Raw genomic sequence first — 27,795 nt, 5'->3', positions numbered from 1 at the left:
GCTCAGTGACTACAGTGACGAGCACGGTATCACAGCTGGTCATCTCAGAGGTCTTTTCCAACCTTTATGATTCTATGGAAGATATATGAGGGCAGTGGGACAGGAGATACTTCCCACTGCATCTTTGACCATTTTGCACCATTTTACACCATGTAATTAATGTTGACTTCTGAAGAGTCTCAGCTTTGCCTGCTGCCAGTGCACTGGGCAGGGACCCTGATGAAGAGTGCTTGTTTACAAACACATTAAAGTGTGTTTAAAACCCATTGTTTCTTTCTCCAGCTGCCCAAGTACTTTCTGATCAGCTCCTGGACTCATACCAAAAATGAAAAACGACAGATTGCCAAAAAGGACAGAGACGGAGGGGTGGAGGAGGGATGCAAAGCAGCTAGACAGCACAGCAGATGAATATTTTATCCTGCTGCCTCTGGGAACGGAGGTCAGGAGCTGGAGCAGGCTGAAGAAACACACTGCAAGGAACACTTGCAGAATTAAAGGTCAGTGAGATAATGAGCTATAACAGCCATGGAGCAAAAAGTATTTTCCTGATGGAGACAGCTCTGAGCTCTCGCTGGAGACAGGCTACCTGCTGCTGCCATGGGGCAAAATCTGTCCCCTTCAATTACCACTGGCCATTGGGACCGAAGATGAGGCCATGTCACACGGCAGCACCCTCCTTCCATTCTCCCCCTGTTGCCAGGACTGCAGCTTCTCCCCCAGACATGGCTGCAGCTTCTGCAGGTGGCCTCTCCAGCCCATCTGCCCTCATCCCCCATGGCTTTCCCACTCTTTTACCCATGCAGAAATGTTGTTTTGCTGCTCGCCCCGTGCTATACCACATTTCAGCTCTGAAAACAACAACACGGAGCTGCACCATACCTGTAGTGAACCACCAAACTGCCATAAGCTGTGCACCTCTGAAGGCTGTGCGCTCAAAGCAGGCAGCAATCAAACCCAATTCTCATACAAGAGCTAAATCCATCTGTGTCATACCAGCCATGTGACTCTTGGTCCCTAAAAACTTCCCAGTGCACACACCAAGCCCTGGGCTGTGCTACCACATGCATGCAGTGTCAATGCCCAGCACTGGGCATTGCTTCACCATCTTCTCCTGGAGGGTCTTCTCAGTGCTCCACGGGCTTCACTTCCACAAATTTCCCTATATTTAAACAGCCAGCATCCCTAAGAAGAGTGAATTTCCTGAAGCAACTTCAGGAAAGTTGCAAGGCGCACTGCAAGGGAAGTAAAGGAGAACAGAAGTTGGGTACCTGATGGTCATGTTCTCATCTACAAGGCACAAAAAGCAACCACAGCCTCTGCTTTTAAGTATTTTATAGGATCCAGCTGCTAGTTACAGAGTCAGACAGAAAACCACAGCAGAAGGAGCTGAGAGGCAACCTGCACATCTCTTGGGCTCAGACAACTGCAGCAAGGACCTGGACATGGGCATGCTTTTGTCCTGGCAGCTTCAAGCAACACCAACGGCACACAGCAAGCAGAAATATACAAGTGAAAACATAAGTCAGACCTTTGCCACTCTAGACATCCTTTAGAATGACGCATCACCAACCATCTCACCCTGAAACTGCAAACTCCAGCAAATGCATCACTTCAAAGGGGTGCACAAAATGAGATCCTGGAACACCCCGGTGATGGGCCATGCAGCACATGGCACCAAGGCCAGGGCTGAGCCTCCTACCTGCTGCCCACTGCTATGGGTTCATCTCCAGCACTTTGAGGAGGCTCAGGGTGTTCATATGGCGACCTGGGAGAAGGAGCCTGGGGAGAAACACAGGAGACCAAGGTGTAAGGGGTGATTTTAAATCAAACAAGTCATTCACGCCACAGACACACTGCCTGTCATGGAGACATAAGGGCTTTTCCTTTGATCTCTAAGGTCCCTTCCAACCCAAGGCATTCTGTGATTCTATGGTTCTATGATTCTGCAGTTCTATGATTCGATGATTCTATTCTCACTCTTTTGCTCCTTTTCTCCAACTCTCATGCCATTGTTTTGGCCTTATCTTTAGTGGCATCTTTTATTTTATTGTTCCCTGTGGTCTCCTCATGAGAATCCTTCTGGAGAAGTGTATCTCCTATGAAGAAAGGTTGAGGGAACTGGGCTTGTTTAGCTTGGAGAAGAGAAGGCTCCAGGGGGACCTCATTGTGGCCTTCCAGTACTTGAAAGGAGCAGATAAACAGGAGGGGGAACGGCTGTTTGTGAGGGTGGATGGTGATAGGACAAGGGGGAATGGCTTCAAACTGAGACAAGGGAGGTTTAGGTTGGATATGAGGAGGAAGTTTTTCACCCAGAGGGTGGTGAGGCACTGGCACAGGTTGCCCAAGGAGGCTGTGGATGCGCCATCCCTGCAGGCATTCCAGGCCAGGCTGGATGTGGCTCTGGGCAGCCTGGGCTGCTGGTTGGTGACCTGCACACAGCAGGGGTTGGAACTGGATGAGCACTGTGCTGCTTTGCAACCCAGGCCATTCTATGATTCTATGATTCATTATATGATCTCTGGACTGGGTTGCAGCAAAGCATGTTGACCCACTCCACCCTCAGTCATTGCTGCCCTTCATGGTCTCACATCGCAGAGTTACTCATAAACATTAGACTTGAAATGGTTTTTGATGAGATTATTTTCACACATGAAATGACTCATTGACAGATGCACATACAGAAGGCACAGGCTGGTCACGGGCTTTCCAGCTCCTCTAAAACCAAAGACCCCAGATGGGATCCAGACCCCATCCTGAACATTCAGAGCTGGACCATGGCCATGCCACAGGGCCAGCTGCTCTTGGCACGGTCAGGAACTCTTGTTCCATTCTAACCTGAGAGCCAGCAGGGCTAAGCCTGAGCAGAAATCCAAAAATCAGCACAGGTTATAGGAAGATTCCCAGGAAAAGAAATGAAAAAGCAAAAGGCTGCAATTAGCTTAGAACAGAACTAAAGAGCGAGTGACTCTTATTTTCCTTTAGCTCTTATTACTGACCCAAAGAATAACTTACTCCTATTGTCTGATTAAATTCATTTTTCCCATTACATAGGAGGAAATATCTACTGACAGTTCATTCCCGGAGGATTTAATGGGCCTAATGCTGTTAGCCCATCCAGCAGTTCTTCAGAGCATCTTTCCCACCATGCCTTCTGCTGCCAGCAATTCGATTAAATGATTTTAAATCTGCATCCTTCTCTTGAAAATGTGTTGGTGCACACACATCCATTATGAAGGTACAGAAAACTCTGTGCAGTGTCACTGCAAAAGCACTCAGACAAACGCCGTGGACAGAGCTGAATAAGAGCAGTGAGAATACTTTCCATTATTGTGAACAAAAAGCGGAAGGCGAAGCAAAACCCTCCTACTTAATAATGCCAGGCAAATAAAGAAGAAAAAAAGAAAAAAAAATTATACCTTAATCTTGCAGCTTTCTTACAAAACAAATTTGTTTGAACTCAGCAAGTGTGAAGGACCCAAACGTACTACGCAATCAGTTTAACAACCCACAGAGGTTGTGAGTAAATGTTGGTTTTACCTTCTGAACATGGCACCACGGGCACAGCTCAATTAACTCCTGAAGCACGTGCTATACACAAACATCCCAACTGTCTGCTGAGCCCTGCTTACAGGCTTGGCTATCATCTTCTGATGCACTCACAGAAGGTTTCACCCAATGGGATGAGCACAGCATCAGTTCCTGGGCAGGGCAGGAGGCTGTCAGTGCCCACAGGCAGTCCCCTGCCACTGCCCCACTGTCCCCAAGGCCTGCTGACACAGTGACATCTGCCCAACAGCACACTGCAGGGCACCACCCAAACCCTCTCGCCCCAAAACCAAAAGCCATAGGGTTCGTATACCCATCATGGATTCACCCTCCCCTGCAAACCAGGCAAAGAAACAACCTAACATCATTCTAATTGCTTCCAGCACTCCAATGAGCCAGGTCAGCCTGCTGGCTGCTTCCTTCTCCCTCCTGCTTTGCTTTACCTTCCATTGACTTGCAGGGAGGGCTGTTAATTTTTGCATTTTGCAACAAAAAAGCCTCAAACGCAAGTTGGGCACACACTGCTTCAAAACAGGGCTGAGCCCCGTGGCTGTGGGGCTCTGTGCTGGTGCTGAGCCTTTAGCCCCAGTGTGCCTGAGGGCACCCACTCCATTTGCTGTTGACCAAAGCATTTAATTGCATGTCCCCAAGTGCACGTGCAGGCTCCTGCAGGCGTTGCTTGGGGAACGCAAGGAAAATCTGGCTCTGGCACAGTGTTGCTCTATTTTACCTTCTTTACTGCTCAAAAAACATTTGGCCGTTGCTGAAGAGAGCCAGGCTAGACGCATACATTACAGCCTGCTCCAGAAATAGCACATGCTGGCTTGCACAATTTTTGCAGCTAAAAGTCTTCCTTTCAGCTCAGCAGCCTGTCCCCAGCCACGGAGTGCTCCAAGGAAGGCAAAGTCCAGCCCCAGAGCTGTGGGATGAATCATCCTGGGAAGGCTTCCTGATGCTGAATGCAGGTGAACAAAGCAGGAAGCCAGTGAGATCATTAAGGAGCCTTCATGCAAACCAAAAACCATGGTTGGTATCAGGAGGCATGAACCAAGCACTTGACTGGAGCATGTGCATCACATATACATCACACCCATACCCCTCCTGCAGCACCTCCAGAAGGCATCCAGCTCCAGAGAGATGGATCCAGCTTACCACGTGCTTCCAGACTGCACAGATCCAATCTGCCCAAACATTCACATGTCTGGGAATTCTATACCTCCAGCAATCCAGCTGCAGCTGGTTTCTGGTCTACTGCATATCTAGAAATCCCCAGACAGCGGTCAGAAACTTTTTTTCTCCATTCCCTCAACACAACACCTGCATGGGAAAAGAAGTTCTAGGGTATCCTAGACATTGCTGTTTGCACTGAAGTCATCACAGGATCACAAGCATTTGGATCACAGGGAGATAACGCACTGCCTGCAAGAGGGAAGCAGAACTCCCTGCCTTCCTCTGGTCTTGTTTTAAGACAAGTCTGGCTTTCAGATGCAGGCAAGATGAAGACCAGAGCGCAAGGGCTGGCACACACGTGTCATCTGGTTGCTGTGCACCCCCTGCTTCCCCTTTCCCTGCAAGAAAACACTTTTCTGGGGGGGAAGACAACACTGGTGAGAGCACCCTCATCACTCAGAGAACACAGCAAAATACAGAGTATTAGCATTCGACCTGCTGCAGGGGACAAATGCCACTGAATAGATATCACAAATATCTTAACCGATGGTTACAGCTATAGGAAAAGGCTTCCCATAGCTAATATAGGTCTTTGCTGTCAACACCTCCTGCTCTTAGCAGTGTCTGGATGTTGCTATGCAGGTTACAGCACTATTTTGAGTTGGAGGCTGCAGGTCCAACTGCTCACCTGCGATTTGTGCTTTGCTGCTGCCGGTGCTCCAAGGACACCAAGAGCAGCATTCCCATGACAGCTGTGCTGTGTCAGAACTGGATGGGCTGTGGCAAACACCAGAAGAGCAGCAGAGCCTCTCTTGCCCTACTGAGGCCTTACACACTATGGTAATTAACCCAGATGTTTTCCTTTGCATACCTGAATTAGAACATTTTTTTAGGGGAAAAGCAGTAATCTGAAGGCAGCTGTTTGCCTCCCGGACCGCAGCACAACTTAGGTGCTTTGCAACCCAGAAAACAGAGTCCAACATTTCTTAAAAGTCCTGGCTGGTTGTTATAGCAACATATGCATGTGTGTATGCGTGTGCATGTAAAACAGACTCAGACCCAGGTTGTCACGGGCAACACGAGTCAGCTCCGGAGCAGAACTAAACTTGCTGCCTCGCCTGGTGTCACCCAAAGGCAGCAGCCAGCCCCGAAGGGATGGAGCTGGGAAATATCCCCATGTCCCACAGCCCGTGCCAGCTGCTGGCACAGAGCTCGCAGCCGTCTCGCAGCTGATTCAGCTCCTTAAGAAGAGGGTAATTTTCTTTATCCTGTTTGCTTCCTCCTCCCTCGCAGGCTGCCACAGCACCTTAACCCAGCTGGGTAAGACAAGCTCATGGCTCCCTCCCAAACAGATGGCTGCAAGGAAGGTCCAAAAATAATCTAACCCATTTGCCTGTGCATTCAGAGCCTGCTCTGCTGATTGGCAGACCCTCTGGAGACCACCAGAAGAAGCAGATGGTCAAGACATGAGATCAGAGCTGGAGAAGGAGATGTCAATCTCCGGGATGCAGTGCCAGGCTCGGGGACGTGGCAGGGAGCAGGCGAGGTACGCGGTCCCGTAAGGACAGCGTGTGAGTAATGAGGCTGGTTGCAAAGTCTGGGGTTTGCTTTAAGAAAAAATAATAATAATAATAACACATTGCACAGCCTCATCATGCTACAGGAGTCAGCCCTTGTATTGCTGCACCCCTGGAAGGCAGCTGAGTCTCTGCCGGCCTCCCCATCAATCTCCCAAGCAGAGGTCGGCAAAGAACAAAGTGAAAGAGAAACAAAAGCAGGGCAACTCAGGAAATCACAATGCTTGCAATTCCTCTGGTGGCAGGCTTTGCAGTAAGCCTATTTTTCTGGGTTAAAAACATATTTATATTTAACATGCTTTCCTGGGCCCTGGGCTACCACCTGGTACAACAGAACAGAGTACCAGGAAAGTAGTAGTGAAATGATACCTCCATCCCCTTACGCATGACACCTCTATTACACACGTTTTTGGCCAAACGTCTCAGGGTGATGCAATTCCACAGCATCCTCTGCACAGCACTGTAATGGTCCTTGAGCCCACTTGGGGTGAGGGATGCAGTCAATGCAGAGGAGGTTGTGGAAGGGAGAGTTTAGCTTGATTAGCACCCAGCACACCTACAGAGAGGAGAGACCTTGGGTCTGGAACATCCCAGGGGAGATGGTGGGAGACTATTAGTGCAGCAGGCACTGAGCTGGGCAAAACCTACAAAGTCGAGGAGTGGATTTGACACAATGTGTCTCCTCCACCCCAGCTACAGGGTTTTGGCAACCCCATTCCTCAGCACTCTCCTCTATGGCAAATTAGAATTTCTTCATCTGTGTTCATTCCTACAGCAAATCCTCATTCTGTCTATATCATCAATGCTATCAAACAACATTACGTTCTTCCCCTGCCCTGCTATATGGGCTTTGTTTCCCTCTCTCCAGTGCTGTCAGGGCACAGCTCTGTTGATCTCCCCATCCACATTGCAAGCCTCTCACATCCACAGCTTTACAGCTACACTGTAAGGCTCTAGACTACTCCGTACAGCTGTAGTTCAACCCATGTCAACACTGAATATTTTCATTTGTGATTTACTTGATACATTTACTGTCAGTGCAGAGTCCTGCACTGGAAACAGAAAGCCTTATTGTTGTAAAATGCAAAGCAAAAGCATCAGGAATCCCCTCCACCTCCCAAATCCTCCTACCAACTTCTGAGGCCAAAACAATATTTCAGCATCATTCAAAAGGCACGTGGGCTTTGGACAGACATCTTTGAAAAAATATATATATATATTTATATAGAATGGTCCCTTCCAACCCCTACGATTCTGTGATTCTGTGATATATATATATGTATATACATATATATATTATATATACATATATATAACATTTTTAAGTAAGTGTCTGTGTGTAAGGAATGCCCAGGCATACCACCCCAAATTGCCAGCTGTACACATCAGAAGCATCCCTGGAGCTCCTGCTGCAAAGCATCCCCGCACTGCCCCATGCCCACGCTGGGCACTGACAGCACTTTGAGAGCCTCTCTGCAAATAAAACCACCATGAATCCATGAATGTAGACGTTTGTTACCCCACTGCTTTCTTTTTTAACCTGCGGTGCAATGTTGCTATAAGAAATTGAATCCTTGAGCATAAAGTATGTGTTACAGCGCTGCCTTATACAGCAGCAAAGTGATTAATTAAAATTTACAAGAGCAATCCAAATGCCTAAACATGTTTCTTGGCGGCAGCTCCCAGGACCCACTGCCAATAACATCTCGAGCTAATGACAGCCCCAAAGTCAACCTCTGGGAGCCATGAAGAGCCTCTGAGCTCAGCCAGTTGGTAACAGGAGAACGGAGAGCTCCGCGATTCCTCAGGAAAACAAAGCACGGGAAGGCAGCAGGGGCTGGGATGGTTGGCTCGCGCTATCCCAAGTCACAAATGCTGGCCCTGGCCCAGGTTTGAACTGAAAACGCCGCGTAAAAAAGGGACAGAGCCAAGTTTGCATCCAACCGCGGGAGCTGAGCGCTTCCAGGCTGCGCCTAACGCTGCACACAAAGCAAACCACTCCCTGGGAGAGCTTCTTCTCAGAGCTCCAGAGGACGCAGACGTTGCTCACGCTCCTTCCCCACCACCCAAAAATCCATCAGCAGAATATAATCCAATAACTCGATACTTTGGGTAACCTTTGAAAACCCAAAACTGCAACTTCCCAAAGGCAATCGTCAAGTTAGAGCCAAGGAGGTAAAGCCAGGGTTAAAGTTGTTGATTTAAATGGAAAAAACAGTCGGGAAAATATCACAGTCAGCTGTGGCAGCTTTACAGAGGTGCAATCCATCGGAGCCGGTCTGGTCAGTGGGAACTGGTTGCATAAATCAAACAAATGAGAGTGGAGAGACTCCTTAACGGCGGCTGCACCGCGTTAGGCTCTTAACAACAGGTTCCCTTTGCAGCAAATAAATGCAAAACTTTTAGCGTGCTGAACTCAGCCACACCACCTCTTCACCTCCCTTTATTTCAGTGTCATCACGAAATGATTTCATTGTTTTCAAAGCACACTGGTTGCTCATTGGTAATGACTTCACCGCCGCCGAATAAACATCGCAACGATGACTGGGAATTGTGGAAACACAACTCATCTATAACTTTCTTTTAGACACTTAAATTAGTACGGATCAACTCAGTCCTCCTGGAATAATAATTTCAGCAGCGGTGTCAAAAAGCAAATGAGAAACAAAATGCCTTACCCCAAGTGAAAGTAGTGCTGCTGTCCAACCACTCCTCTAACGAGCCCTCCAGCTCTCCCCCTCCAAATGGAAGTTTGTCATGGCACAGGTCCTGCTTTCAGGAAGTAGATTTTTACAGCTCTCATGACAATTCCCTTTGTTCTGCCAAGCTACACACACCTGAAAATCGTCATCTGCACTTACTGAGGACTCAATAAGTCTGACTGCCCAGTGCCCAGCTTACCAAACACTTGAGACAGGAGCTTCTCCTCCAGTCCCTTCTACTGACCCACGATAGTGCCACAGTTTCCATTGGTCATAATATTGAGCAATGGCTCCTCTTGCTCTGAAGAGCCCAACAAGTATCATTCAACCCTCGTGCAAATGAGATAGGGGAGATGTTGTGCAAGATCAGCTCCAGCACAGCTGGGAACAGAATCCAGGGCTGATTTAATCCAGCAAATCACCCCAGCCAGACACATACAGGCTGTGCCACCTGCCATGCTGGACCACCTCTCCATAAGGCCTTTCTTTACTTTCTTTTTTTCTTTTTTTTTTGCCACTGTGCTGGGAAGGAGCTGCGTAAGCTAATTAGTAAATGTGACCTGCCATCCCCTATACAATCATAGAAGCATAGAAGCACCAAGGTTGGAAAACACGTGTAAGATCAGCCAGCCCAACCATCCATCACTAATATTTCCCACTAAACCGTGGCCCTCGGTGCTCCCTGAAAGATCAGCTCCTGAGGAGGGTATGGCTCTTTCAGCACTGCTTCTCATTGCTTTTTCTAAAAATCTTCAGAAGCGAGAGACGAGCTTTAATTAAAGAATGTTTATTTGCAAAGCTGAGAAATGCCAAAATTACAGCTGGCTCTACAAGCTTAATTTGTTCCATTGTGCATTTGAACAGGGTTTTCGGCAGATGAAGAGGTATCTTTTGTATTAATTTTTTCCTTTTTCTTTCCCCCTCCTTTTTTTTTTTTTTTTTTTGCTTTTTATGTATGTGTTACAGGACTTCTGCCCTGCTCTGCTCCTGGATGGCCAATGAACAGAGCGGAGCAAGCCAAGAAACCAAAGCTGGTGCTATGTTCTATCAGACAAGGCTGCCCTATTATCTAGAGTATCTTAATGTTCTTTTAATGTTGTTTTCATGCAATTGCACTTAAATTGTCAGATAATCCAATTCAAATGGGAATAGTTCCTCTCCTAAACCACAGTTCATTGTCCTTAAAGCCCAGGGCCTGCTCAGGGGAGAGAAGCACTAATGACCGACAGCTGGGCGCTTACATGCTTTTTCCCAGTGGGTTTTTAACTCTGTTCCCAGTAGGCTTTTTAACTCTTTGATTACGCACACTGACCATTGCATTAAAATTTATGGCCTTATTAGGGAACAATTTCTTCCCCGAAAGAGTGGTGATGCATTGGCAGAGGTTGCCCAGGAATCCCCGTCCCACTGAGGGATGCATGGTGGGGATGGGTTGGGGTTGGACTTGGTGATCTTAGAGGTCTTTTCCAATCTTGATGAGTCTATGAAAATCCAGCGCGGCTACTAATTCAGCAAAACCATCAACTGCCCAGAGCTCAGATCTTGTCCATAACCTCCACATTTAGCAGCAGCTCAGTTGCACAAGCGCAGATCCTGGATGTGACTAAGTGCATGACATAAGTCCTGTTACTTGGGTGTCAACAACATTGCAGAATTTGTCTATCTATAGATTCAAAATCACGCCTGATGTTACTAAGTATCTGCATGTCTTCACTTGTGGTGGTTTTCACTGTATTTTCATGCATTATGTCTTAAAACAAGGGGAAAAGTAGCATCAAGTACAATCAGATAGGACCATCCCATAGAGCAGAGGGGCTGGGAGCTGAGCCCAGGGATGCTGTGACCCAGAAGGGACATGGGAACTCGGGAAGCAGCTCCATGCCACAGAAGGAAACCCTCAGCAAGGAGGAGCTTCAAGTATTAGCATGCTTTGCCTTGATCTGGCGATACGAATGGTGCAGATACCCATCTGCAAAGCCCATTCACGGTCTTTCCTCCAGTCTTCTCCTCGGATGCCTGAACACGAAACTAAAGCTCTGGAGGAACAGAGCTCTGGGAACCTCATTCTTTGACTACTGGGCCCCAGGAAGCCTGGGTAAACTGGGTACCCAGCCTTCACCTTTGAAAGGTGGCACAGCCAGAGCTGGGGAAGCTTAAATTCAGCACAAATCTGGGTCCTGACACCATAGCCTGATAAATACCTGGGCAAAGAAAACTTTACGAGGGCAAACAGCTACAGGAGATGAAAACAGCTGTTGATCACAACAGTAGTTCATCACGATGGTGATTCTCCTTGCGTTCAGTCTTTCCACATTGAGTGGCACAATGGTTTGAGATGCAAAGGACCATAACGACGATCCAGCCCAAACCCTCTGTCATGGATAGGGACATTTTCCACTCGCTCAAGTTGCCCAAAAATGTCTCAGAAGTCTCCAGTTCCTTCCCATAGCCCTTAGCTCTGGGGAAATCCCACTGCTCCAAGCAGGACCTGGGGGGTCCCCACTGCCCACCCCTCCTGTGCACTGCCAGGTAGGAGCACTGGCATTTATCACTCCTTTACAAGGGTACCACGTCAGGAGACCCATTTAAGCTCCATTATAACTCCTTGTGACTGACAAGCAGAGAATAATGAGTGTCATTGCCTGAGGAAGGCCAGATGCAAAGGAAGCTCTAAAATAGACCTGTCAGAAGGATGCTAAAGAGACTCATACATCAGCTAAACCAGCACCTGATACATAAAAATCTTTTAATCTATCGCTGTTCCAATTTTAAATGTTTACCAAGGCCCAGCATCTATAATGCTGCACAGGTAAGATTTTTTTTACTTTGTAAATAATTCCAATCACCCTTCTAAGTGTATGCATGGATTTCTTTTCATGAAAAACAAGGAAAAGAGGAGGAGAAAAGGAGCGGCAGGCTGCCAGAGATCCGAATGCTTCAGTAGCTGACAAAAGACAAGAGAATTTGGGCTGATTTTCTCTTTTTTTTTTCCCTCCTCTTTGGAATGATGAATTCACAAGTTGTTATGGGAACTAGCAGCACAGATGATGCCCCAAAGGAGCACTGAAGAACGCCTATAGGATCTGGAGGGATAATAATGTAGCACAGACGTCTGTAATGTATATGGCCTTCTCCAAAACTAGATGACAAATGTAACCCAACGCTCACAGCGCACACTGTGTGCCAGCAGGAACCCATGCAGCACATCAGCCCCAAACTATGTGGCTGCAGTCCTTGCTGGGGCGGCTCTGGCCCCATCCCAGCCGTCAGGACAGCATCCCTCCTTGTTTGTTTATTTACTTTGACAACACATTCATTTTCCTTCCCGCTACCTCACATTTTCCAGGACCTCTGTGCTCGCAGACTGCTGTACTGCTGGGGATGGGGGGAGGGAGGCAGCTGGCACCTGCACCCGCAGGGCTGGGGATGTGAGCAAGGGACACACAGGGCTCAGGTTTTCCCCTCTGGAAGGTGGCCGAAGCCACAGCTCTGTGCAGACAACACAAGCTCTTCTCCTTCCTTCCAGCCTCTCCTCAGTGCAGGGTGGGGAGGGATTGGACCTTCAGCACAGCTGATGGCTTTCCCAGCACCGAGCAAGCAAAAGCCCTTGGGTTGTTTTCTAAATGGGAAGATTTTGTTTGGGAACACCTTCGCGCCCGATTGCTTCCTCAATGAGTTATAACACAGGCTGTGAGGAAGAGCAGAGCTCATATTCCATGGGTCACACCTAAACCCAGGGTTTACAGATAGAGCAGGTTAATTGGATCTATAGGGGATACCCAAAACCTAGACAAATGCGAATTACAGCAGTCACGCGATGGTCTCAACTTCAGATAGCATTTGTAGCATACATGACAGCATATACTGGTCAGATTAAGAACATTCTCCAGCTCAAATGGATGGGTCAGAGCACCACAGCCATGCAGCATCCCTGGGACGAGCCCAGGGAAACTAGGAGCTTCCAGAGCAAGACTGACACGTGCATGGCTTGAAAAGCACTCAGCATGCAGAGTGTTGCCATGGAAGATGCAGGATCCCAGCAGGAGCCCTGAGACGTTGCTGAGCTCTGTGAAATGCAGTCTGAGAAGCACTGCCAGCACTCAGCCCCACCTGCATAGCCCTGAACCTGTCCCCATGCTGCGGAATGACAGCCTACAAGACATCCTGAGGCCAGGGGAAAATGCTAAATGACGTTCAGTCCAACTCCAGTGTCCCACCTGCACTTTCAGGCCATCAGCCTGCGGTTTGCCAGCTGTCCTTTCGGTGTGTGCCAGGAGAGGGCTCTTGGTTTCCTTCTCCTTTGTAACCTTCAGCACACCAAAACTTACAGACTGCATCAAAAGGGCAGAAAATGACATGTTCCCAGCATCACAAGCTTGCAGAAGCCACGCTAGGGAGCCACATTTACTTGTGCAGAGGACAGAATCATTAGTGATTCTGGTGGGTTTTTTTGTTTTTTGTTTTTTATTAGTGTGCTAAAGGACCTTTCCTAAAGCCTGGGAGAAGTGGAGAACTGAGGGCTTTTAACACAGTACCTGCAGTTTGCATTTACCCAGTGATTTTCTGGAGCCTTTTGCCAAATGTCTGGCTGTGCTCTTCCAGAAGGTAATAAAAAGCCTGCACCATGTTTTCTCTGCAGAACCACTTAATGGGGTTAGGAGGTTTGTTCTCAATTTCACATTAACTCCATGCATATTCTCAGTGCTTGCTGTGCTCTCCTCTCTGCCCTACGCTCTGAGGCCTTCCATGCACTTCCCACCACTTCTATTCCATTCTTCTAGAAAGAGAATTATAAAAAAAATGTGGAAATTTCATTCTAGATGGGGTTCAAATGGTAAATCAGCATCTCCCCACCACAGCTCCACGTGAGCACATTGGATACAACCTTGGCACCCACACTACTCAGGAGTTGCACTCAATGACCCTTGTGATTCCTTCCCAACTTCGGATATCCCGTGACTGCGGGATGCTAAGATCCATAGTCCTCAGTCCCTTTCTTCTGGAGGGTAAGGACAAGCTAAAATAAAACATAATGTTTGGAAATCCAGTGTTCAGCCATTTCCCTAACCAAAATTTGTTGTGCTGTAGATGAGTTCCCCATGTTGATGCGCTGCTGTGCCTTTGGGCATGCCAGCTGTAAAAGGACAAGAGGAAGAGCTGCCCCAAGGAAAGGAAATGCCCAAGGAAAGGAAGCTGTGCAGGTCATTTCCAGCTGTACCGGACATCCAGGGCTACCAAGACACTCCTCCATTCTCAGACACAAGGCTTTATCCAAGCGCATCAGGCTTTTTTTACGAGCCCAATTTATCACTAGAGACAGTAGTTAGTGAAAGAGTATTAAACTGTGCACAGAGGAAAATCAAACAGTCTTCAGAAAGCAGCCTGGCCCTTGAGAGTAAGGGTACTAATGAGGGATTTAAATGCTTCTGTTTGATCGCAGTGCCTCTGCTATAAACAGGACAGCAATGTGTCACCCCGGGCACCGACCCCCTCTTAATTATACCTGCTGCACTGCGCGGATCATAAAGTAAAAGGGAAGGAAAGGCAGCTCATAAATCACTTCCTTTATCACTGCGGGTATCGCATGAAGAGGACTGAAAGGAAAACCCGAGAGCTGAGGTCCTGGGTGCAACCTACAGTTTGCACTGATAATGCCCAGCAGTCTGCGGGGACGCTGCACTCCCTTGGAAGTGCTCCAGAGCAGCACACGCTCCCTCCTGCCCTCTGCCCCATCCCAGCCCATGCAAAGCCCAGCACCGCAGTGCCCTTCCACCTGCAAAGCAGCTTTGTGCTCCTTCCAAAAACTCAACACAAAGAGGACAGACAGGCTTCCATCTGACTGTTCTCAAAGTCGGGATGAAGGAAGAGTTTCAGTGCTGCCTTCCAAGCAGCCCTTTGTAGAGATGGGAGGATGGGTAAAAATAACTTGTAATTAGAGTCTAATGAATCAGCACCAGTTGTCTAGCCAACAGCACACAGCTCCCATGTGCTCGCTCGTCGCCTGATGTTCCTTTCATCATGCAGGAGCAGCATGCTGGAGGATTCATGCTCACTGCCCCCACAAATGCCTCTCCTTGCACTTGCAAGGCTCAAACTCCATTTCATCCCAGATAGAAACAGGACACAGCTTTACCTGATGAGGAAGCCCAAGCCACCAGCAAGCCTGCCCCGCTCTTAGAGCTGCTACACCTGGAAGCACATGAAAGCAGCTTCAGCTCACCCTGCCTTACCCATTTGCAAAGGTTTGCTGCAGCCAAGAATCGAGCTTCGTCAGCAAGGCCAAGCATTCTCTGTGGCACAGTGGGAATCAATTCAAACTACCCCAAAATTCCTTGGCAGCAAGCCCTGGGCTTCACGGCTGCATTAACTGAGTGCAATTCCACAAAATGCTTCTCATTCCCACCCTGCCTTCAAAATACCCACACACAGCTCGGTGCCAGCGTGCTTTGGGACGCGGTTCTGCAGGGGAAGGAGGACACCATGGCTTCCTATAGGGTGGTGGAAATAAGGAGGCACAAGAGATGCATCTTGCCACAGCTCAAGTAACGAGTGCTCTGTGATATGGGAATCGAACCCCTGATGGATGCAGAGCAAATCTGCAACGTTTGCAAGGAAAAAAAAAAAGATGCGCTTGTTCTAACTGCATATTCCTCCTGAGATATGGAAATTAAGCTGGACTTTTTTCCTTCTTTCATCCTAATAAATTTTGTATTAGAGCCCATTTCTAAATCTTTCATTTAGCTCGAGGTTTCAGCTAAGCCAGAAGAGAAAACGGATTTTCAACTGAGAGCACAACCAAAAAATAAAACGAAGATCAAGTTTGGTTAGGAAAGAACAGAAAGAGTTGTGAAAAAACGTTGCTTTGTTAACTTCCACTTTGCTTTATAAATATCAAGACTGACAAAACATCAGAAGCTGCTCTTGCTGGAGATGAACTGAGCATTTTCAGTCCTCGTCCACATCCAACACAGGTCAACCAACTGATGACATGCTCGTGGCCATGGCCCAAACTCCTATTCCTGATTTCAACCCCTTCCTTTCAACTCTAGGCATGGGAAGGTCGTTGCCATGCCTTGGCTATAAACAGTACTATGAATGGGCACAGGCAAAAGAGAGCCCCAGGAATGTGAAAGGTTCCTGACGGCCTCATCCCATTGCACAGGACATAAAGCTGCTTCAGTGGTATTGAGGGGTGTCCTGGGGACCCCAGATTTTAGTGTAGACCTGAGAGTTTGGCAGATCTAATTTCCACACTCAGAGTTCAGGCTAATTCATTTCTCTTATTGTACGCAACTCTCCTGAGCCCCACCATCGTTTTTCTGAACACATTATATTCTGTACCAAATAGTATCTGAGATAACAGCCCTCTACTGCATCACATACCTCAACGTACTCTGACTGGACACACCATACCCATAGCAATGCTTTTTAGGGTTGGGTGTTTTTTCAGTCTGCTTGGTAAGGGATGCTAAAAACGGAGCCCACAGAGAGATTTAGATAAGCATTAGCCATTAGTTACATTGCTACAAAGCATGTGGTCAAAAAAGGAAGCCTAAAATAAGCATTCAGGTTGGTTTCTCACTTTCAAGCTTGTTATCTTTGGCTAAATTCCCTGCATTTGTTTTAGAGCAAAGACCAGGTCAGAAGCTGACATCCCAGTGGAGCAAAGCATTTTCCTTTTTCTCTTCTCTCTCTTCTGATCCTCCCTTGCTCTGCAGCAGGAAGGCCACAGGCTATTTCCAGGGCAAGGATGAAGGTGAAATCCGTGCAGTGCTGCTTTTTATTGCATAGAAAACAGCACCAATAGAAGAAATTTCAGGAGCTGCTGCATGGAAGGACCAGAGCAAAACCATGTGCAGCCATGGGAGGCGGGCTTCAGGGCACTTCTATGAAGCCCAGTTGCAAGCTTCAGCTAAAAAGACCCAAACAAGACACTGACAAAATACCAGGTTTTGTTGGGCTATAAATCAGATTTAAATTATTCAGTTCTCTGCAAAAACCCAAGCATCATTTCCAGCATGGGCTCTGCTGGCTTTACAATGATATCTGCTTTGGGATGCAGCACCCACAGTTCCACAATTAGACACCAGTCTGCTCACTTCTCTCTTGCCTGTGTGTGTGGAAAGAGCACTCACAGGTTATGGCTGCTGGTTTGTGCACAGAGCACAGGAGGGATCCATCTGCTTGCACTGTTTCATAGCCATAGAATCGTTATGGATTATTATGAACCATTATGATACAAGGGAATGGAGCTATGAGGGGTCTGGAGCACAGGGCTATGGGGGATGGGGTGGAGAAGAGGAGGCTCAGAGGAGATCTCACTGCCCTCTACAACTGCCTGAAAGAAGGTTGTTGCGAGGTGGGGGTCGCCCTCTTCTCCTGTGTCATTAGTGATGGAATGAGAGGGGAAGTTGTGCCAGGGGAACGTCAGGTTGGATATTAAAAAAATTCCTTCTCCAAAAGAGTGATCAGGCACTGGGATGGGCTGCACAGGGAGGTGGTAGAGTCAGCATTCCTGGAGGAGCTCCAGAAACATTTAGATGTGGTAAAAGGGACGTGGCTTAGTGGGGAAATACTGCTGGTAGGTGGATGGTTGGACCGGATGATCTTGGAGGTCTTTTCTAACCTTGGTGATTCTACGGTACTATGATTAACGTTGGAAAAGACCACTAGGATCATCCAGCCCAACCATGCCCACCATGCGCACTAACCGTGTCCCTCAGGGTCACATCTCCACTTTGCACGTGAGCAATTTTCAGCCAATGTCATCACAAGTGCAGATGAGCACCAGTGCATGAAGCCTCACGTCACCGGCCAAGCCTTCAACTCTTGAAGTAACCAAGAGAACAACGGGCTAAAAATCCAGATTTGGGATTTGCTGTGCAGAACCTAAGGCCAAATAAAAGCAGCTGTTGGGAAATCTTGAGAAAAACAGAAAATCTGAGTCTGGTTAGCCCAGTTTCAGGCCAAGTTGTGACATCACGTCTCACAGGTCTCCTCACGGAATAAGATGTTCTTTTTCTGGACTAATAATAAAGAACTTTAGCCCTGAATAGAGAAGACATAATATGGGAAAACACTTGTAATGCCTTTTATGAAGATCACACGTGGCATGCCCACATCACCTCCTTCATGTGGGCTCTGTGCCTGCCTGAATGCATCCCCACATGTTGAGTGACACAATGGTGGGGCTGTTAGAGCACCAAACAGAGGAGATTAAAAAATAACACAGAAGGTGGACAGGATTTGGCCTCAAACAAGTAAGGATGGCAACGGGCAGCTCTTCTCAAAATGGGGAAGCAAAGTCAATGGAGAAAGGTCGCCCATCCTAGAAGAAGGATGGTGACAGCTCAGCCCTCAGTCCAGCAGATGATAAAAGCAAGACGACAGGGTGGAGGTGAGATGTTTGCAAGCCTGGCAAGGGATGCAGATGGACTGTAACTGCTTTCACTGTGTTGTAAATGCTTTGTACCTTCAAGGAATGATCTGATCTGGTTTGGTTTGAGCACCTTTTGCCACTGGCCCCGTTCCCCAGCCCATCTTGCAAGTGCTGGGCCTGCCCCCAGCTGCCCAGGAGGCTGCCATCCCCATTAGCAGTGAGGGAGGGGAGAGGTGGAGAAATGCCACCAGGACGTGGCAAAAAGTTGGCACTGGACAGAGACCACCTGGAAACAGCCAGGGAGGGTTATGAGGCACAGCGAGCCATGGGAGGACTGGTGTGAAGTGCTAATCCAACACAAATTTTATCATTTCCTGGAGGAAACCCACAAGTCTGGGTTTTTTGTGTGTGTTTGTAGGAATGACAGAAAGAAGCTAGAGCAAAATATATGATGTTCATAATAGCAGCATCTCTCTCTCCGCATGTATTAAAGTAACATAAGGCCAAGATCCCACTTCCTTCAAGAGTTTTGACAGCGCCTTAGTCACCATTAAGATATTGATGTGGCATTATTTTCTCCCTTAGCCCTCTAATTTGCTCTCAATTCATTGTTCATGGGATTAAGCCCATTTTTTTTTTTAATGAAAACACAAGAAAAGCTCAGTGACAGGAGGATGAAGGAAGTCTGTGCTATTCACCAGCCACCCAGCCACCCACATGCTATCTTAATTCATCAGCAGACAAAGCCAGCTCTTTGTCTTTGCAGCTCCTTCTATGCCATTCATTCACGGTGAGATATCGCTCCCAGTAATCAGAGCCTGCCTATATGGGAGGGGGGGAAAGAGACAAAAACCATCTAATCAGGCCTTAGACTTAGCCCCATTGTCACGAAGACAGCTCCTTTTTTAAAAACAATGTATATATAGCAATAGATCTCTATTAAGCACCCTTTCCATGCAAAGTTAGATGGTCCCTTATGTAACAGGCAGGCAGCACGACAATTTCTGCACTTACAGGACTTCATGCCATTCATAGCAAAACAGCTGAGCACCAGGAAAATAATCACAAACCCTCAAGAATTACTAAAGAAAGGATTCTCATAGCTGAAGGTTGCTTTAACCTTTGCATCTTCCAATACATTGTTCTTCTGGGCTTAATGACCTACATATGTGGTTCACAACTGCTAAGGGGTTAATCTCTAACCATTGTTTTAATTGGATCAACAGTTGGCCTTCCGCCACTTCCTTTGGAAAATTATTCCACGACCTAATAGAAATCAGTGCCAGAGAGTATTTTCCTGAGAGTACGTGCCAGAGGAAACACTATGGGAATAGATAACGACCCAAGTTTCACAAGGATCAAATATTGCAATTATTATCATCAGCAGCCAGAGCCATGACAGCTAAAACTGCATGTGGTCACACTTCCAAGGCTGCAACAGCTTGGGAATGACCAGCTAGTGGAAAAACTTACTTAAAAAGCAGAATCTTGAACCAATGAAGAAAAAGGGAATATGAAAAACAATAGCTAATTCTCGTTGTGCCATAATGCTTAACAGAGGTGCAAGCACAGGCACCATGAAGATCACAGAATCACAGAATTGTAGGGGTTGGAAGGGACCTCCAGAGCTCATCGAGTCCAACCCCCTGCCAAAGCAGGTTCCCTACAGCAGGTCACACAGGTCGGCATCCAGGCAGGTCTTGAACATCTCCAGAGCAGGAGACTCCACCACCTCCCTGGGCAGCCTGTTCCAGTGCTCCAAAGATCCCAATGCTTCAGATATTTTCTGAGTGGGGTTAAATGTGGCTGAGCACTGAGTAGCCATTAGATTCTGCACTGCTCCATGTGCCTCAGCCCAAATCTCCATCAGACGGGTAAGAAAAACACTCTTCATTCCCATGTGCTGCTTTTTGTTAGAACTTATCAAATGACAAAAAAAAAAAAAAAAAAAAAGCAAAAATACAATTTAAAAAAATCCTATCAGAATAGGATATCTTGTGTAACTCTTAACTGTAACAGAAGTGTCACTCCTTCAGCTCGAGGAAATCAAGTTTTCATATGCCTGCAGGCATCGCCCCAGCACCACACACTTGTGCAGCTCACCCAGTGCCTCCGTATGGCTCAACACGTGCCGTGCTTCACAGGCAGCTCACGTGCTGCAAATTTGCTCAGCAAAAGACATTCTTCTGGATGGAGTTTGGTGACCTTACGTTGAGCCCATAGGCGTTAGGAGAGGGAGTGCATCAGCAGAGACAGATTTTTGCAGGATTTTTTTTTTAAGAACACTCACTGTACAGACATCACTATATTCTGAATGATGGCTGGTATAATGGCCTTCCGTTACGATCTCTGTAAAGTGGGCTATGAATACATCCACACAAATGCATACATGAATAGCACATCATGTTTTTTATTCTTGCTACGTGTTTATGTGTCTCATTACACAAGCAAGGGCTCACCAGTGTGAGCTGTCAGATCCTAAATATGATGTATGTGTGATTGTTTTAAAAATGATTCATGCACATGGACAATTTCTGGCTGCACTGCATGCAATACTCATAGTGGGAAAGGAGGAACATTTTAAGACGTCTTTACAAAGTTGCTATCACTGACGTGCAACCTGTAACACACATCACGGAGCTGAGGTTGACAAGCTTTGAATTTTAAGAGGGAAATTTTGCTGCCCTGGGAGAACCAGAGCATCTGAAACAACTTCTGAGAAAGTCCCTTTGGTTCCCCTCGCTCTAGCCTGCCTACCACATACCCAGCAAGTCAAGACCATGCTTGAGGACACCAGAACAACAGCGGTCTTTTGATGACCCATGGGTTTGATTATGAGCAGAAATTCCCATTAGCTCTTCAGATAACCTTGGCCACAGCTTTGGCCTCAGCTGAATGCAGCCTAGGCTGTTTGCTCTACCCCTTCTTAGTCAAGAGCTCTTCTGCAAGTCCCAGCCCCTTGGATAATCCCCCATGGAACCATGTTCCTCTACTGCAGATGAGAACTCTGGGACTTTAGGGACAGGTCGCTTGCACAGGTTTCAAGCCAGAGGAATAAGCAGATGAGGCTAGAGCTGATAAAGAATACCCTTAATTAGTTCCTCAAGCCTTGGTTTGTCTTCTTGCTTCACCAAAGGCTGAAACTCTCTGCTGGCACTTCTGAGACATTCTCGTCTACAGGCAGAAAGGCTAATTATTAATTAAAGCATAGCAATGCTAAGTGATGCCGGCATATTTCCGTCTGTCATACAGGATATAGCAAATAAGAGCAGCCGTGTCTATAATTAACACCATCCCAATGCTCTGCTCTTTGCATCACTAAACAGAGGTGGTGGGATGTAACTGAGTCCTCCACTCCACTGCCACACAGTGGTACCCTGACATTCTCTCCCCAGAAGGACATCTGAGCTCAGCAGTAGAAAGGCCCTGAGCCACTTCAGTAATAAAAAGATTACAAGCTTGAATACACTTACATATGTTTGTCTCAGAGAATAAGCAAATGGCAAAACTCTGCTTAGAGCAGCTGCTGGGATCCACGCAGCTGGCTGAGGTCAGCCCATGCTAACAGCATCTACATGTGTGTGTGCCATCCATCCTCTCTATGGGCTCTAAAATGCACCCAATATTTCTCATCAGTTCCTGACAAGGGCAATGTCTCTGTGCCCGTTCTGCAGGCAGGGAAAAGAAGCACAAAGCAGACGAGTGACTTGATAGAAGTCAAGCCACGTACAGTTGGCTATAACTAAACCCCAGCAAATCTTGGCTTCATTTCCATTGAACATTATTCAGTGCCTTCTCATGAGCAATTCCTTCAAAAGGCAGAAGAACATCAGCTCGGAGGGTATCAAAAGAGCCTCTATTTTGCAGAACACTTAAAAAGATGAGAATTGTTGGGTCAATGTTTTTCTCAAGAAGTTGCGACTCATCACCAGCACGGAATAAGTGCACCTCTGGTTTTTTGGAGGATTAAAAAAAAAAAAGAAAGAAAGAAAGAGATCAGATCAGCCTGAAAATCACTAGGAAAAAATCTTTCTGCTGGGAAGAGGAGAGCCTCTGTAACCCTGCTGTTACGGGAGGATGATGGGAGGGGAGGAGAGGAACCACCGGGCTATGAAAAAGGAGAGTTGTCAAAGCCAGGACAAGACTGACTGTGTATTAATTCCAGTGGGAGTAGAAAGGAAATAGCTCCTGGCTTTTGCAGCTGGTGGGAGCTCCTATGCACAGTGCGTGCTGCACCCGGGTGAACCAGAAGCACCCTGGGGATGCAGAGCTGCTGCCAAACCCTGACTGCAAGCGGGGGTGGAGAGGGTTAGAGACAAAGAGCAAAAGGTGGAGAGCAAGTCGTCAGCCAGGAGGGCAGGAATCAGACTTGCACACAGCCAGCTGCAGGGAGCGTTCTACCCTGCAGGTTGGTCGGTCCCTCCAGCAAACCACAGGGACAAAGATCTCTTTAAAACTCACTTTGGGGCACAGGCAAGGTATGCAAAGCCTTTCAGTTTCCTGATCCCTGCAGCAGGCGCAGCTCAGAGGCAACACGAAGGCGTCGCAACACTCTTCTCTCATTTGAGCCTGAGAAATCCACTCGTACACAGTGACATCTGAGGGCTAGAAAGTTCTGCTAGCGCCCAGAGGAGATGAAAATCTCTGCGGGGTGGATGCAGCCAGCACCCAAGCAGTACAGATAAATACCAGCCTGGTGGGATGAGCCAGGCACCTTCTCCATTGCATTCAACGAGGATGGACCACACAAAGCCAGAAGTCCATATCAGGCCACTTTCAGTTCCACAACTCTTGTGTCCTGCTAAAGCCTCATTTACTTGGATCCTGTAAGCCTGTGTCTGTATATAACCATGTTGTATTCACCGATTGAGAAAATCACAGCCTAACAGAAAAGGAGAGAAGGGAAAACTCACACAGCTTGCCCACACACTGATGGAAGGCAGAAGGCAATTGCTTCCCCCAAAATAAGACTTCAAAACCAACCAGCCAAAACTGCAAAGCAATCTGGAATCTGAAAGTCAAATGAGGCTCTTTGTAGCCCTCTCTCACCACAGTGAGAGCACCCAGCATCCCCTGATCAGCTCTACTTTCTTTAACATTTGCATGCATGCCTCCACGCATCCCACACCCACCATCTAGCTGGGTGAAGGATCTGAGAAAGAACCACCATTCAGCCTTCCCCAGATGATTCAGAGCCTAAGGTCAAACACCAAAGCACTTCTGCCATTTGCAGAAGCGATATGAAAACTTGTGTCTTAAAGATTTACATCCCTCCCTCCTTTGAAATCCATTTCATTCTCTGACAGTGTTGGTTTCAGATGGAACCAGAGCTGGTTTTTGCATACAACAATCCAACACCACCCCGTATCTATCCCAGAGGACCGCTACAATAGGTGGAACCCTAAGCCATGGACTAAAATCAGAGAATCATACAATGATTAAGGTTGGAAAAGACCACTCAGGCATCTAGCCCACCCACCAAACCACCATCGCCGTGCCCACTAACCCATGTTCCTCACATAACTCAAATCAAATAACTCCACAGAGCCTTTAGGATGGCCCAAAGACTAAGAGCTTGTCTTCAAGTGTTGGACTCTGACTGTTCCACTGGATGATCTTCATGGTCTTCTCCAACCTTAACAATTCCAGGATTCTAGGGGATGCTATCTGTGCGTATGCCTTGAAGCACAGAATGATGATGCCAGTTCTCACAGGACTTGCAAGAACTGATACTCGTTGAGATTCTCACTCTGCCAAATGCAGTTGAAATTGGCCAACAGGTGCAAAAGACATGAGGAAGAGACTGATAGACAGCACGACTGCCAAAGCATCCATAAGAAACCAAGCTAAAATGTGTTAAAGTGTCTCACTGGTGCTTAGGTGGATGTGTGAGATTTGGGGTAGGCACAAGAAACAGGTTTGTTGCATAAGCTGGAAACAGCTATAGTCAATTCACTGGGTGAGGCTGCACTTTAGCACCCATTTTTTCAGTTTTTCTCCAATCTTTTATTCAAATAAATTCCACAAAGTGCTACCAATACTCACAGGCAGGGCTCAGTTTCGCACCCAACTCTCCCACCAAGACCAACTGAAGATGTCAGTGCTCCCTGGGGTACATCCCATGGTCTGTAACAGCGACGGGAGAAAGAAAACCCAACGCCTTCCTGAGCTCTGAGCACAGGCACCCAGGGGAGCAGAGGGTGGAGAAGAGGGAGGTAGAGAAAATCCTGCTCTAAGCAGGATGGGTCGCCGCTACTGGGCTGAATACGTGTACAAAACCTGAAGAAAAGGGAGTTTTCAGACTGGGATGCTCACTTTGCTTGGTGAAATCTACTGCCACGGTGCAAACACATAAATGGAACAACAGGGATCAGGCGTATTATTAATTCATATTCCATTTAGATTACTATTTAGAAGTACTGTCTCAGTGCAAGCCTTCCTAGACGCTGTTCGTTTGTTTCTCTCCGAGAGCCACAAGAAAAAAAGAGATTAGGTAATTGCAATGCGAGAAAGAAATACAATCAGTGATTTTATGAAATCTAGCCTGTCTCAAACCACAGTTTTGATATTGTTCATAAACACCATCTGCAGACTTGCCTTATAAACAAACATTACATTTCTATTTTGTAAAAATATCATTTCCTAATGAAAGAAAGATTTTCTTTTGTTTGAGGAACCAACAAAGCTGGAATCATTCTCATTCTCCTGCTTAGCAGCTCAATGGTTCTGCCTAAGATTTTTGAGAAACAAATTTAATCACTCATAGAGCGAGAGAAATTACCAGAGGGAGACAGATGCTAACCTGAAAGGCCCACAAAAGCATAAATAGTACATAAATACTTGGAAAAGGGTATAAAGTTCCTGCCTGATAGCAAAGAGGATCCTTCAGAAGATGCAAGGATCCATTTTCCAACGTTACGCCGAGCATTTGGTGCTCAAGTTGTGTTCACACACACAGACACCAGCACTCCTACAGCACCTCCGTGTGAGCTCACAGTCTTAGCTCACATATGAGGAACCCAATCCACTCAAATCTGACCCCCATGTCGCTGAGCAGACGTTCAGTAAATGGTGCTGTGCTGGTCATGGGTCTTTAAATTGCTTTTTCAGGCTCAAAGGTTTTGCCTCTGTTCCTGCACTTCAGAAAAACCTCAGTGGGAAACTTGAGTTGGTCTTCTCTTTACCACTTGTTGCTTAATATATCCAACCAAATCACCTTTCCTCTTTCCCCTTTGGTTACAACACTTTTCATCTTTCTTCCGAGGTAAACCAGCCTTTTTTTTAGCATCTTAGCCCTCCTGTCTGCCATTGTCAGAGACACTTCAAGACAGCATTCATGACACCAAGCCGAGAGAGCGCAGACTGATGTCTCAAACACTGCGATAAGACGGATTATTATTACCTAGCCTGCATTTTGTGCACTAAGTACTTTCTTCACTTCCCTCAGCAACGTGCAGAGCTGTCCAAGCAGTGCTCAAGTCTCTTCTGCAAAGCTCTGAGCTATTGTGAACCCTACAGCACCAGCACAGCCCGCACACGAGCAGAGAATTTCCTTTAAATCCCCTTTACAAAACACCTCTGCCCGTAACTGAACTTCTCTTTCAATGCATTTGTGCATTTTGCTAGCAGCCGAGCACCCACTCGCAGTATCTTCAGGAGTCTTGAATGAGCACCCATCTGTCCTGCTGACTAATTTCTATTGCAGTTCTCATTTTGCTCAAACACTTCCTCTCCCCACGGCTCGCTGACTAACAATGCCTCCTCTTTATTATTGAGAAGGAGAAACCTGGAGGAGTAAGCATGCCTCCGTAGGGCTGAATGCAACCTAAAATTCAGAGGGGATTTCCCACCAATCTCATGATTCAGTATCCATTTATTACGACCCGTGACATTTCACATTGATATCTGATCCAGGTGATTCATTAAGCAGAGGAGCAAACAGTGAGTTCGTACCGCAGCCCTCAAGCCAAGGTTTTTATGGTGAGTCGGTCCCCTCATAACACTTGAAAGGAGGGATGTTATTGATACACCTCAATGCCAGATACATAGCAAGGCATCATTCCTCTCTCATTATCGCCAGGAATAACCGGTGTGACTGCAGCACGCCTTGTTCCCAGCTATAAACTGCTTCATTTATGGAGTGCTGTGAACACTGCAATGTGGGAGAGAGAGAAATCGCCGCCTCTCTCACTTACACACGCCCTGGGCACTCCACGAAGGAAGCTGAAAGTAATTGATGGGACAAAGCTGACTCAGAGAATGGGTGACTACATCCCAAATCACACGGCCCCATGCTGAGCCTTCCAGCTCTGTGCACTTACAAGTTAGGCATCAGTATTGGTGACTTGCAAATGGCAGCTTCGCCATAGGGCTGCCCCCCGAAGAAGTTTTTGCACCTCTGCAGGAGAGCAGTAGCACTGAGCAGCGTCAGAATCACACGATCCATAGACATTTTCTGAAAATGAGGTCATTTCCAGTGCACAGAGGCACATGAGGCATTCGTTCCCAGAAAATATATCATGCTACGCTAGGGAAAAAAAAGGCAGAAAGAGATCATTCTAGCTCTGACTTCATTACATCAGATTTGGAGGGGGTGAGGGAAATCTTTCACAATCTGCTCCGCAGAGCAGTGCCCCACGCTTGCACAGAGCACTGAGCGATCCTGCTTCCCTCGCCAGACTCCCAAGTGCAAAGTCCACAAAGCAAAGCTGAAATGCAGACAGCACCTCTCTGGATTCACAGAGCCTGTTGGCAATGGAGCCCTCCACACCTCTCCTGCCACCCATCCCAGAGAAAATGGGTGACAACCCCCTGCATGTCCACATAGGATCCATCAGCCACAGAACAAAGTAGGAAATCCTACACGTGTCTTCTGGGCAGAGAAGTGCGGCTCTGCTGTGGTGAGGATGCTCTTTCAAGAAGCAAAAGCACTTCAAGGAATGCAGCTGCTTCCTTGCCTTCCCCAGCAGAATCAGATAACACACAGCAATTGGCTTTAGTGGGAATTACAACAACTGTGTGCACTTTCTGAAACATCTTGACATAGAAAAAGGCTCCATTATGTAGGCTACAAGGAAGCAAATGCCATGGAATGTGCATTCTGGCTTCTTCCATACAGAACAACCTGTTTATGTGGACTTTCCCATGACCACCTGAAGGAGTGGGCTGCTCAGCACTTCTCTGATAACCTCTCCACTGATCTGTAAATCCAGACAATATAAGATTGATGGCAAAGAACCAAGGAAAAGAAACTCAAAAATGAACACTGCTAGGTAGAAAGGCAACGACCTGCCTTTCTCACCCTCCCGTCAGGCACTGAAAGCATGGGGCTGGTCTGCTCCCTCGTGCATGCCCTGCAGCATGTCCTACTGAGATCAGGCTCCAGGCAACCTCCCAACACTGGATTTTTTTGTGCTTTCCC

The 27,795-nt window shown here is 47.2% G+C and overlaps 1 protein-coding gene across 3 annotated transcripts in view; it reads right to left on the bottom strand.

The window, feature by feature from the left end:
• HIVEP3 (HIVEP zinc finger 3) overlaps positions 1-27,795 on the bottom strand; it is a 218,990-nt gene that overhangs the window by 112,910 nt on the left and 78,285 nt on the right. The window contains exon 1 of one of the 3 annotated variants that reach the window (XM_042885539.1): positions 1,700-1,772. The exons of 1 other annotated variant lie outside the window; for it this stretch is intronic. The gene's annotated coding sequence lies outside the window, so the exon portion shown is untranslated. Of the gene's footprint in view, positions 1-1,699; positions 1,773-27,795 lie in introns of those variants that run through there. One more of the 3 variants, XM_042885542.1, reaches the window with a different exon arrangement.

This window comes from Lagopus leucura, unplaced genomic scaffold (assembly GCF_019238085.1).
Source record: "Lagopus leucura isolate 7727_CA_CO unplaced genomic scaffold, USGS_WTPT01 Super-Scaffold_100051, whole genome shotgun sequence".
In the NCBI taxonomy this organism is placed as follows: Eukaryota; Metazoa; Chordata; class Aves; order Galliformes; family Phasianidae; genus Lagopus; species Lagopus leucura.
The sequence above is the reverse complement of the archived record's forward strand: the minus strand, read 5'-3'. Positions and strand labels throughout refer to the sequence as shown.